We start from the raw sequence: 10,621 nt of genomic DNA, 5'->3' as shown, positions 1-10,621 counted from the left end.
CCTGACTGCTTCAGATGTTTTATTTATTAACAGACCTCAAGTAAGAGTTAGTCATTGGCCTCAGACAAAACTCACTGAGTCCCACCCAATGAAAGGAACACACTTTGCCTCTGTCAGCCTGTTGACAGTCACATCCCATGGCTTGAAGTTCCCACAGAGTAATGTCTTTATGTCAAACCCATTTTCAGAATAACGTAAGTAGGTTGTAACATCCACAGGCTGGGCTGTGAACAGGATGTGTGTCAGGATATGGATGTTCTGAAACAGAACTACCTCAGAACAGCTGAGTTAAACTTCGCCCAGCAGGCTCTTTCTCTATAAACCATCAGGGCCAGCTGTGAGCCCTTTCCCTTGCCCCAGTGCAAGGTCACACGAGATCTGAAAATGGTTGCACCTCTGCCTAATTGAGATTGGATTGAGTTTTCTTTTATGCTGCTCAACCTTTTGAAGCTCACTCACTAAAGCAAAGGGAGGATCTCACTTCCCGTGAAATCTCCCTGATTCTCCCTGTCACATTTCTGGGAATCAGTTTATTCTAATCAGCGTGGATTTTAAAAGGGAAATCACCCTTGGGGATAACTGGAGGGACACATTAGTCAGACTTCAGAGATTTGAGTTTTTCAAATGCTGTAACGTTTCGTAGTTATTAGCAGAGTTACATGACGCAGAACTATCCAGAAATAACTGGAATAAATACCTCAATCAGCACTTGGGTATCAGGTATTTCTGGAATTTTCCCTTTGGTGTTGTTGGCAGCCTGTGGATTATACTTTTTGTTCTGTATCCAGATCCTTAAACGGTACCTCCGGTCATTTGGGTATGGTCCGAAAGAACATTTGGAATAAATGTCTTCCCAGTCAGCAATTATCAGAGGTATAAAAGGTGCTCAAAACACAAGGGATGATTTAATGTTGGTCCGAAATGTACATTCTGTGAGATATCAGCTGGAAGAACAATGTCTCCTTAATAGGAATGAAACTCAATGCAAAAATCAGATCAATTTTCCAAAGGACAGTGCCGTTTCTGTACGGAGGGCATTGTTTATTATCTGGCTCTCAGCTATAATTACAGTCGCACATGGATTCACCAGATGTTGTAACTGTTTATTTTCAATCCTTGGATAAGGTTGGCCTGGAATTAAATGATAAGTTAAATAATAGTCCTTTATAAATAATTGTATTGTCAAATCAGGACTGGGGTAAAAATGAAAAACTGAAACTGCAAATCTGCAATGGATGTGTTGTACGCCAGGTGATAAGTGTGGACTGGGCTTTATCCACTCTCCTAAAGTTTGGCGGAAGAATCATGTGGTTCTTGGGATGTGGTGATATTGTAAACGTGCCGGTGATTGACAGGCCTGGGCTGAACCTGCAGCACGGGTCGCTGCTCTGTGTCGTTTTACGCCTGGTTGTGTGCACTGTCTCCAGTCCAGACTCCGAGGGCAGCTCACAACTTCACGTCTTCAAACATACAGGACCTGTACGAAACTTCTCAGCAACTCCAATGTTCTGAGGTAAGTCAGTCTGTATCAGTTTCTACACAGCAAGAATTTCATTCAATCTGTCTCACATGAAGCAATTTGCTCCTCAGCGTCCGCCTGTACCCTGAAGATGACAGACTTGATTTTCAGTCTCAAGGCACTTTCTTTATTTTGATCTGATTTGTTCCTTTGTCTTTAGGCTTATCAGTTACATTCTTAGAAAATGCTGCGTTTGTTTATGGTTGAAGAATTTATTGCCATTAATGACAGCCCTGTTTGTGTCAGCTCCACAGGCAGAGGGTATTGTCTATTTCTGGTGGTGATTTATAGTCAGTGCTGCTCTGCTGGTGTCACTTTGGAGCAGGGATACTTTGTCATCTGGAATGACTGAAGATGATGTTCAACCAGTCTGGATGAGTGTCTGTATTCTGCCATCTCTGTTCTATTAATACCATGCAAAGGGAGAGGAGTTTTACACAGTGCGTCTTGTCACAGGAATAGTGATCTGATCTACTGGAATATTTTTCTTTAATCTGATGCTCATGTAAGTCATTTGAACAAAATTAATAAGCTATGTGACTGTAAAAAAACCTGTATGTTCTTAATACAAATTGGTAAACTTTAATTGAAGAAAGGTAAACATATTTTGCTTGCTAACTGTGCCTTTGGTTTGTTAAAACCTTGTAATTCACCTTCTTAAACTGAGAAGTTGAGATTGCCGATCACGTTACCTCTGTGACTGGGAGGAAGATATTCATATTAAATGCACTCTAGGGCTGGTCTGAGACAAGGGCTCTTGCAATATCAAATTAAAGTATTCATTTTCCAACCTTCTGCTTTATTGGATTGTTCCTCATGCCTTAAGCCAAGTGACTGTCAGGTCCACTTTAAAGGTGATGTCAAAGCTACAATGTACAAGTAACCTCAAGAAATGAATCTAATTGCATTAGACAAAACCAACATTTCGTCGGCCAAGTCTAGAGCAGAACATGGAGTAAATACATTTTGTCATTCCAGATAAATAGACACTGGTTCTGAATTTTGTTTCAAACACAGCTGAATTAGTTCTGGTTCTTCTCTGTTGTTTTATGTAAAATCACAGGATCTAGAAGCACTCTGTAAAGCTCCATTGGAAATAATGGGTCAGGTTTTGCTGCATCTGGTCATTTAATGACGTCTGCTATGAGTTCCACTTTTCCCTGCACCCATCAACTCCATAAGCATTTCCTAAAGAGTTGTTGAAATTGTGAGCTAATGACAGTGAAGCGAGTGAGACCAGACATCGGGACTCTGAGGGTATAGGGTGAGGATCGAGGTACCTACTTAACCAGTGACAAATCAGGATTGGGACATCAACTGGGACTGAGCAGGTGCGTGAGCTCGAGTTCATACCGGGGAGGGGGTGGGGGGGTCGGCAGAGAGGGAAAAAGGAAGGCAAGGAAAGAATTAATCAGAAGATAGAATATATAGACATAAAAAACCGAAGAAAGTAATCCAACCTCTCTGAGACAGTCAGAGCTTGAACAGGTGAGACTGTACCTGTGCAGTTGTTATTTTCAATGCCAGAGAGGTTAATTGACAGAAATGAGCTTTTGTTGTGTTGTGGGATGATGTGTTATGAAGTACTGAGTTTAGATATGTGCCTATGTCCATTCCACATCTCCAACACAAGTTCAGCGATGCTGTGGCATTTACTGCTGTATGTACAGTAACTGCACAACTTGTCTGCTCCATTCGCCTAACCACGCCGTCTCTCTGGTGTACCAAAGCACTGCAGATGCTGGAAATCTGAAATAAAAGCAGAAAATGCTGGAAATGCTCAGCAGGTCAGGCAGCTTCTTGAGGGAGAGAAAACCCGAGGAATGTTTCGGGTTAAATACTTTTCATCAGAACGAGGAAATGTGGAAGGCAATGAATGGGGAGAGAGGAGAGGGAGGAGATGGAGATGGAGAGAAACTGGATAGTGCAGGAGTCCTGATGCAGGTTTCCATTCCAAAATGTTGACGATTCTGCTCCCCCCATAGATGTGAAATTAGTAAATTGGTTTATTATTGGCCATGTACAGTGAAAAACACGTCTTGCAAACCATTCGTACAGATCAATTCATTACACAATGCATTGAGGTAGTACAGAGTAAAACATACTGAATGCAGAATAAAGTGTCACAGTTACGGAGAAAGTGCAGTGCAGGCAGACAATAAAGGTACAAGGCCATAACGAGGTAGATTGTGAGGTCAAGAGTCCATCATATCGTACTAGGGAACCGTTCAATAGTCTTATAACAGTGGGATAGAAGCTGTCCTTGAGCCTGGTCGTACGTGTTTTCAGGCTTTTGTATCTTTGGCCTGATGGGAGGGGGGAGAAGAGAGAATGTCCAGGGTGGGTGGGGTCTTTGATCATGCCAGCTGCTTTACCAAGGCAGCGAGAAGTGTAGGCAGAGTCCATGGAGGCTGGTTTCCATGATGTGCTGAGCTGTGTCCACAACTCTCTGCAGTTTCTTGTGGTCCCAGGCAGAGCAGTTGCCGTACCAAGCCGTGATGCATCCAGATAGGATGCTTTCTGTGGTGCATCGGTAAAAGTTGATGAGTGTCAAGGGGGACACTGCTTGTCCTGCTGAGTTCCTCCAGCAGATTGTTCGTTGGTCCAGATGGTGTTCACTCCAGCAGGAAGAAGCTGGTAGAGCAGCCTGTTAATTACGGCCTGATCTCCCTGGACCGTACAAGAGACAGCAAGTGCTGGAATGTGGAGCAAAAAACAAACTGCTGGAGGAACTCAGGGGGTCAAGCAGCATCTGTGGGGGCAGAGGGAGTGTCCTGAAGCAGGGTCTCAACCCAAAATGCTGACAATCCCTTTGCCTCCAGAGGTGCTGCCTAATCTGCTGAGTTTCTCCAGCAGTTTGTTTTTTGTTTCATGTTGGGGAAGGTGCATGGTGTCAGAAGTGGGGGGGGGGGGGGGGGAGGTGGGAACAAGAAACGAGGTCCAGGAACAAGGAAATGGAGAAGACATTAGTTGCTGGAAATCAGAAATAAAAGAATGCTGGAGCTCTGACAGCATCAGCGAAGAGCGGACAACTGAGTTAATGTTACAGGTTGATGACCTTACATTAGAACTATCAGGAACTGGACAGGCTGGTTATCTGAAATTGTTGGATTCATGTTGAATCCTGAGCGCTGTAATGTGCCCACTGGAAGATGAGGTAGTGTTCCCTGGGCTAGTGTTGGGCTTTGTTGGGATGGTGTGAGAGGCCAAAGGCTGAGAGCTCAGTGTGGGAGTGGGAAGGGGAATTAAAGTGATGGAGTCTGTCTGGTATCTGTGTAGATGCACAGTGTGTGTGCTGTGTTAGTACAATGACATTGTTTGTCTGGTGGAACAAACTGTGTAGTTTGTCTTGCAGACTTGTAAGTGGCTCAAAGACATCTTGTAACCTGACTCACCAAGAACCGAGAGGAAGAGCATGCTAGCTGTGAGCATAAAACAATGCCTTTTATAAGGACAGATACTTGAGAATAATTCCAGAAGAATGGACTGTTGATCAGGAGTTGAGAGTTCAAATACCAGTACAATAGGTGGGGAATTTAAAATCAAGAAATTCAAAACATTCGGACTAAAAAAATAGTAAAAGCAGTGGTGACCATGAAACTACTGGAATGTTGTAAAGACTCATCTGGTTCACTGACTCTGGACCGATCATTGTGGTGAACAGTCCATGAAATGGCCCACAGGACACTCAGCTCCGGGGCAACTGGGATACTAACCTTGCCTGAGATATCCACATCTTGTGAACCAAACACTTATCCAGGTCCACACACAGTTCACCAAATCAGAGGAATTTAGGGCATGGAAGGAGATTATCTGATGCTCAGAGTCCATGATGACCAGTGAAGAGCTCCTTGGGCTAATCCTGTGTCCCAGTTCTCAGTTGATGTTCCTGCAGCACATTGAGGTCATTTTGAACATGATGAGGTTTCTCCCTGCCCAACTCTTTCATTCAGCAAGTTCCAGAGCCCCTCCACGCACTGGTGGACCTTGCTCAGGCTCACCCCTTCTCATTCTTGCATCATGGCCTCTAGTGTTGACCCCTCTGCCAATGGAAGGGGTCCTTCCTGATCCTCGTATCCAGGCCTCTCAGAATTTTGTACTTTTCTTTCAGTGAATTGAAAGACGAGGGTTGAGGCTGGGTGAGGGCAAGGTCACTGAGTCATCATCACTCTCCAGGTCACTGGACTGCTGAGGGTTGTCTCCAGCAGAGACCAGATAACTTACCGGCACTCTGAGAACTCATGCAGTGTGTCCCAAGGAAGGTCATTGAATGAAATGGAGGGATGACTTCCATGTTTATTATCAAGGAAACTTTAATTTTAAAAGTTAATTTTGCATTTCTATAGCACCTTTCATCACCTCTGGATGCCCAAGCCATGTTATGTTCATTACCAAACTTCTGAGGTATGGTTGGTGGTTTAACTGTGATGAAAATTGGCCATTTGTGAATATGAGAGGATGTTCCTTGACAAAGAAGGCAAGGCCAAGAAGCAGTTACATAAGGAACAATGCAATCTGGTCTGTTGTCTTTTTCCCTGGAATCCAAACTGGACAGATGGGTGCACACTCTTGTCGCTGTAAGGTTGTTAGCAATGTGATAGGATGTGGGTGCTATGGAGAGAGTTTGGAAGAGGTCTACCAGGATGCCGCCTGGACTAGAGGGCATGAGCTATAAGGACAGATTGGACAAACTTGGGTTGTTTTCTCCGGTGCAGCGGAGGCTGAGGGGAGATCTGATAGAAGTTTAAAAAATTATGAGAGGCATCGATAGGGTAGACAGCTGGTATCTTTCTCCCAGGGTCGCAATGTCTAATCCTAAGGTAAGAGTGGGTGAGTTCAAAGGAGATGTGTGGGGCAAGTTTTTTACACAGAGAGCAGTGGGCCTGGCTCACAGATCTCTCCTCTCCAGCCCATGGCTTTCTCAGCTTGGTCAATGAAACTTCTCCTCTATTCTTGTTATTGAGTGAAATCACTTTGAGGTAAAATAACCAACTCACAGCAGACATGGGGACACAGCACAACAGCGCTTAAAATGTATGAATCTCATTCAAAGAGGACATGGGGATGATTTGTGTAGGAACTGATTCATTGTGGGGTTGTTCAGGCACATTTTAAGGATTAGCAGAAGCTCAGTACCTATCTGATTTGTATTGTGTCTTAAGAATTTATAACACAAGCACCTGCAAACACTGGTGACACTTTGATGTGAGAAGGTGTTCATGGAACAGAGTCAAACGAGAGTTATGGCAGCAACAGAACCTCTTTGGAATCCAGCCCGATGTTGTTGAGGCCATTCTCTGATTGATAGTGCAGTCCTTTCCCATTGTCTCTCTGACCTGGGAAGGACAGTCTTCACATTAGCAGTTTGTGTGAGGTAATCTCTTAACCTGCCAGTACATGTCACTGGGCTGCAGAGTACCTGTCAGCAGCTTAACCCTAACCCTTCTTCTTTTAGTAGGGATTGAGGAAAAACTTCAAGCTAAAGCCCCATACAACTTCTGAAACGACGTGCCTCTGATATTTCAATTCCCGTATTATAATTAGCATTCAGGAAACGTATGGACTCATTGTTTCGCTTTACTTCAGGCAGACTAAATAAACCACCATCTTTTTGCTGTTCTTGGCACTGGAATCGTTCGCCCCTTCTCAAAGTTGCAGCTCAAGTCTCGGGAGTCTAAGACCAAGACTTGTGTCTAGTGTGGGAGTTAATCTTGTTCCTCATATTAACAAACTATGATTTATACTTGCATGTTATTAATCAATATTGCTTAAACAAAGTCAGACCAACTCTTGTTTCTGGGAAATTATGCACACTGTCACTTGGAATTGATTAAAGTCGGATTTATACAAATGGTTCTTGACAAGTTTCAGGCTAAGAGTAAACTATTCTGAAAATGTCTCGCCGAGTGTGTGCTGGTTTCAAGGAACACCTGGAGACTGAGTCACCATCGTTGTCTTGTTGCTTGAGGACGATAATAGGCATTGCTCGATGATGTTGGTGAGGAACGATGTTGTGAGTTTCCAATCAGATCACCGGTTATTCAATGTCAAAGCTTGAATCATTTTTTGTGCTTTCACTAATGGATGAAGATAAAATTGTTCTGATATAAGGTCATGAACTTGAAACGGCTGCTGAATCTCTCTCCACAGATGCTGCCTGACCTGCAGACTGTGGTCTATTTGCACTCTGGGTTTCCGTACAGACTGTTCCTGGGGAGGTCTGCAGGTAGTCCAGAGCTCAGACACGTACAGGAGGGTGGAGATCACAGCTGCCTGGTAGACTATGAGCTTTGTGTCAGGTTTGAAGTCATGATTTTTTCTCAGTTGGCCAAAGGCCGTGGTGGTGCTCTGAAGTTGGTGGTGAATGTCATTGTGGATGTCTGTCTTTGCTGATTCTCGAGAACTAGAAACTGGTCCATGTGTTCATAAACTTGTCATGAGCCGTTATTGTCAGCAATGGTGCAGTACTCAGGGTCAAGGTGGTCGAGGACATGTGTTTTGTGACTGTTAAGTGTAAGGCCCATTCCCTCGTATGTTTCAGTGAATGGTTCAATGATGATTTGGAGCTCGGAGTCTGAACATGCCACACACAGCATTGTCAGCACACTGTGGCTCGATGACTGAGGTTGTGATAACCTTGTTGGTGCAACGGATTTTGAACACTTCCCTACTTGTTTTGTGGATTAGCTCTCTTCCACCAGGAAGTTTATTGGAGATAAGTTGCAGCTTTGCAGAAAGAGAGGTTGAGCAATATTCCAGTGTTGTGTCGGTCTCTACACAGCCCATGAACATAATCTGCTCTGTTGTCTCCCATCAACCTGAGCCTGAATCATCAGTGTCACAGAAACCAACGTCAAGCCCCCAGGCACCACAAAGGCAGCTCTTGTACAGAACTTCACAATATCTCCATTCCCAATCAACATATCCTCAGAGTGTCCACAGAGTGTGGGCTGTCCTTTGGCCCAAAATATAACCTTTGTAGAAGATATCCAATAAAAAGCATGTAGATCAATCCAAACAAGAACAATCAAATGTCCTGATGCAGGGTCTCAACCCGAAACATTGACCATCCCTTTTCCTCCACAGGTGCTGCCTGACCCACTGAGTTTTTTAGCAGTTTGTATTTTGCTCCATATTCCAACATCTGCAGGATCTTGTGCATCTGGTCAAATGTTCTGTATGATAACTGTGTGAGCCAACCTTTCGGTTTGATGTGTCAGGGAATTGAGCAGCTCCTATTATTCAACAACACAACATGCTCCTTGTGTGTGCTGTGATTCATTGACCATTTCCAAATTCGTCATCAGATGACAGAATTGTGAAGGTAAGAATTTGAAAATCACGATTCCACTTTTGAGTGGAACTATCTCCAGGTCTTGACCAGAGTGCTCTGTACTGGATCAACAATCTCCTGGGCTGGAGTGACCATTGCCAGGGGACTTTGCTTTAAAATCTCTTGTGGGGACAGGCAGATCTAACATTCTGGTTCTGATGAAAGGCCATCAACATAAAACATTAACTCTCTCCAACTCCCCATGGACACTGACTGACCAGCTGAGGATCTCCAGCACGAGCAGGTGTTTGTTTTGCATATTTCAATCTATCGCCAGAGAAACCGGTACGTCTTCCCGACAACATCCCTCAGAAGCCAGCGCCTTTAACCCTGCAGGCCTCCCTTGGGAAAGTTTCGGAGGGTCAGTCTTTGTTCTGGAGCCTCTGGAATGGGTCCTGGACCCACAGCTCCCTGACCCAGAGGTGAGAGCTCAACCGACTGAGGGTGGGCTGTCACAGAGAAGGTGAAAGATGGGACATTATTGAAGTCAGTCTGGACTGAAGTCAGATCCTTGTACATGTTACAGTGTGTGGCATCTGTGATTTTTGATCTTCTGAGAAGGTATTTTCTCAGCAGTCGACAAATAATTGGCCTGAATTTCCTTCTGTTGACAATTGTTTTAAACACCCAACTGAAATTTATTCCATGCTGCAGAGGATAAAGGAGGTAAGAATGTGTGAAAAAATGATGTGATACAGCAACAGAAGATGCAAAGTGCAAAACGCCCAGTGGCAACCATTTCATAAACTGTTCCCATGTCAAAAACAGCAAAATCATTGAGTGATTGTTCTCCCACAAGTGTTATTAAATGTAATTGATAAATGTATGTATGATTTAGAGCTGCATCTTACATTCTGCCTCAATGTTTTGTTTGTCAGATTAATTATACAGAGTAAAGTAAACTGAACAAGGAAGCAAGAATTATTAGAGACTTACATCTGTTGCTGATCAGTTGGATCTGTTCTTGAAGTCTTGCAGCCAACATTGTGTGGATTGATGTAAAATCAATGGCTGTGTGGCTGAGGGGATAAAACCATGTGTTAGAGAAGTATCTGAACTTCTATCCAGAAAATGTTTGTGGTGTTATCTCACAAACCACAAGGAATCAAGTTCCTCCACACACTGTAATGTATAAAATCAAAGGGGACTGACACAAGCTGCTCGATGGGACCCAGTTTATTTTCATGGTAATATCCAAGAAAATATTTTAAGCATGACAGAAAACATGAGGAATCTTTTGTTTTCAAGTGTGAAACCAGAACTAGGAATCACTAGAAAAGTTTGTATTTGATGTTAAAACTGTTGATGCCAGAAAATGCGATAAAGCAGAAAATGCTGGAAATCCTCCTGTGGCCGGGAGGGAGCTGTGTGTTACACTGCACACAAGTGAGGTCAAGTTTAGACATCAGCCCACCTCAACTCAGTGCAAATGATGAGCTCTCACTGGTGCTCACAATTGTCACATCAATGAAACCAACATTCCTTTCAGTAAAACTTTCTCAGTCTAACCAGAGGCATGAATTGTAAGTCATCTAACAGCTCAGCGACACCCTACGGATTTTCACTGACTTTGGAATTATAAATGAAAATTTTAAAAAAATTCCTTGTGCTGGAAATCTGCAAGAAAAACAGAAACTGTTGGAAACACTCAACAGGTCAGGTAACGTCTGTGGAAAGAGAAACAAAGCTTAAGTTTCAGATCAAAGAGTCTTTGTCAGAACTGAGTTCTAACGAAAGGCCTTTGACCTGAAAATTTCACTCTGCTTCAC

The 10,621-nt window shown here is 43.6% G+C and overlaps 1 protein-coding gene across 1 annotated transcript in view; it reads left to right on the top strand.

Annotated features, from left to right (window-relative positions):
- The first annotated feature begins 1,487 nt into the window (after window positions 1-1,487).
- LOC127580343 (semaphorin-3A-like) overlaps window positions 1,488-10,621 on the top strand; it is a 271,887-nt gene continuing 262,753 nt past the window's right edge. Inside the window, exon 1 of the mRNA XM_052033670.1 lies at window positions 1,488-1,513. The gene's annotated coding sequence lies outside the window, so the exon portion shown is untranslated. The remainder of the gene's footprint in view (window positions 1,514-10,621) is intronic.

Source organism: Pristis pectinata, chromosome 19 (genome assembly GCF_009764475.1).
Source record: "Pristis pectinata isolate sPriPec2 chromosome 19, sPriPec2.1.pri, whole genome shotgun sequence".
NCBI lineage: Eukaryota > Metazoa > Chordata > Chondrichthyes > Rhinopristiformes > Pristidae > Pristis > Pristis pectinata.
Note: the sequence above shows the minus strand (reverse complement) of the source record. Positions and strands in the feature narration are given on the sequence as shown.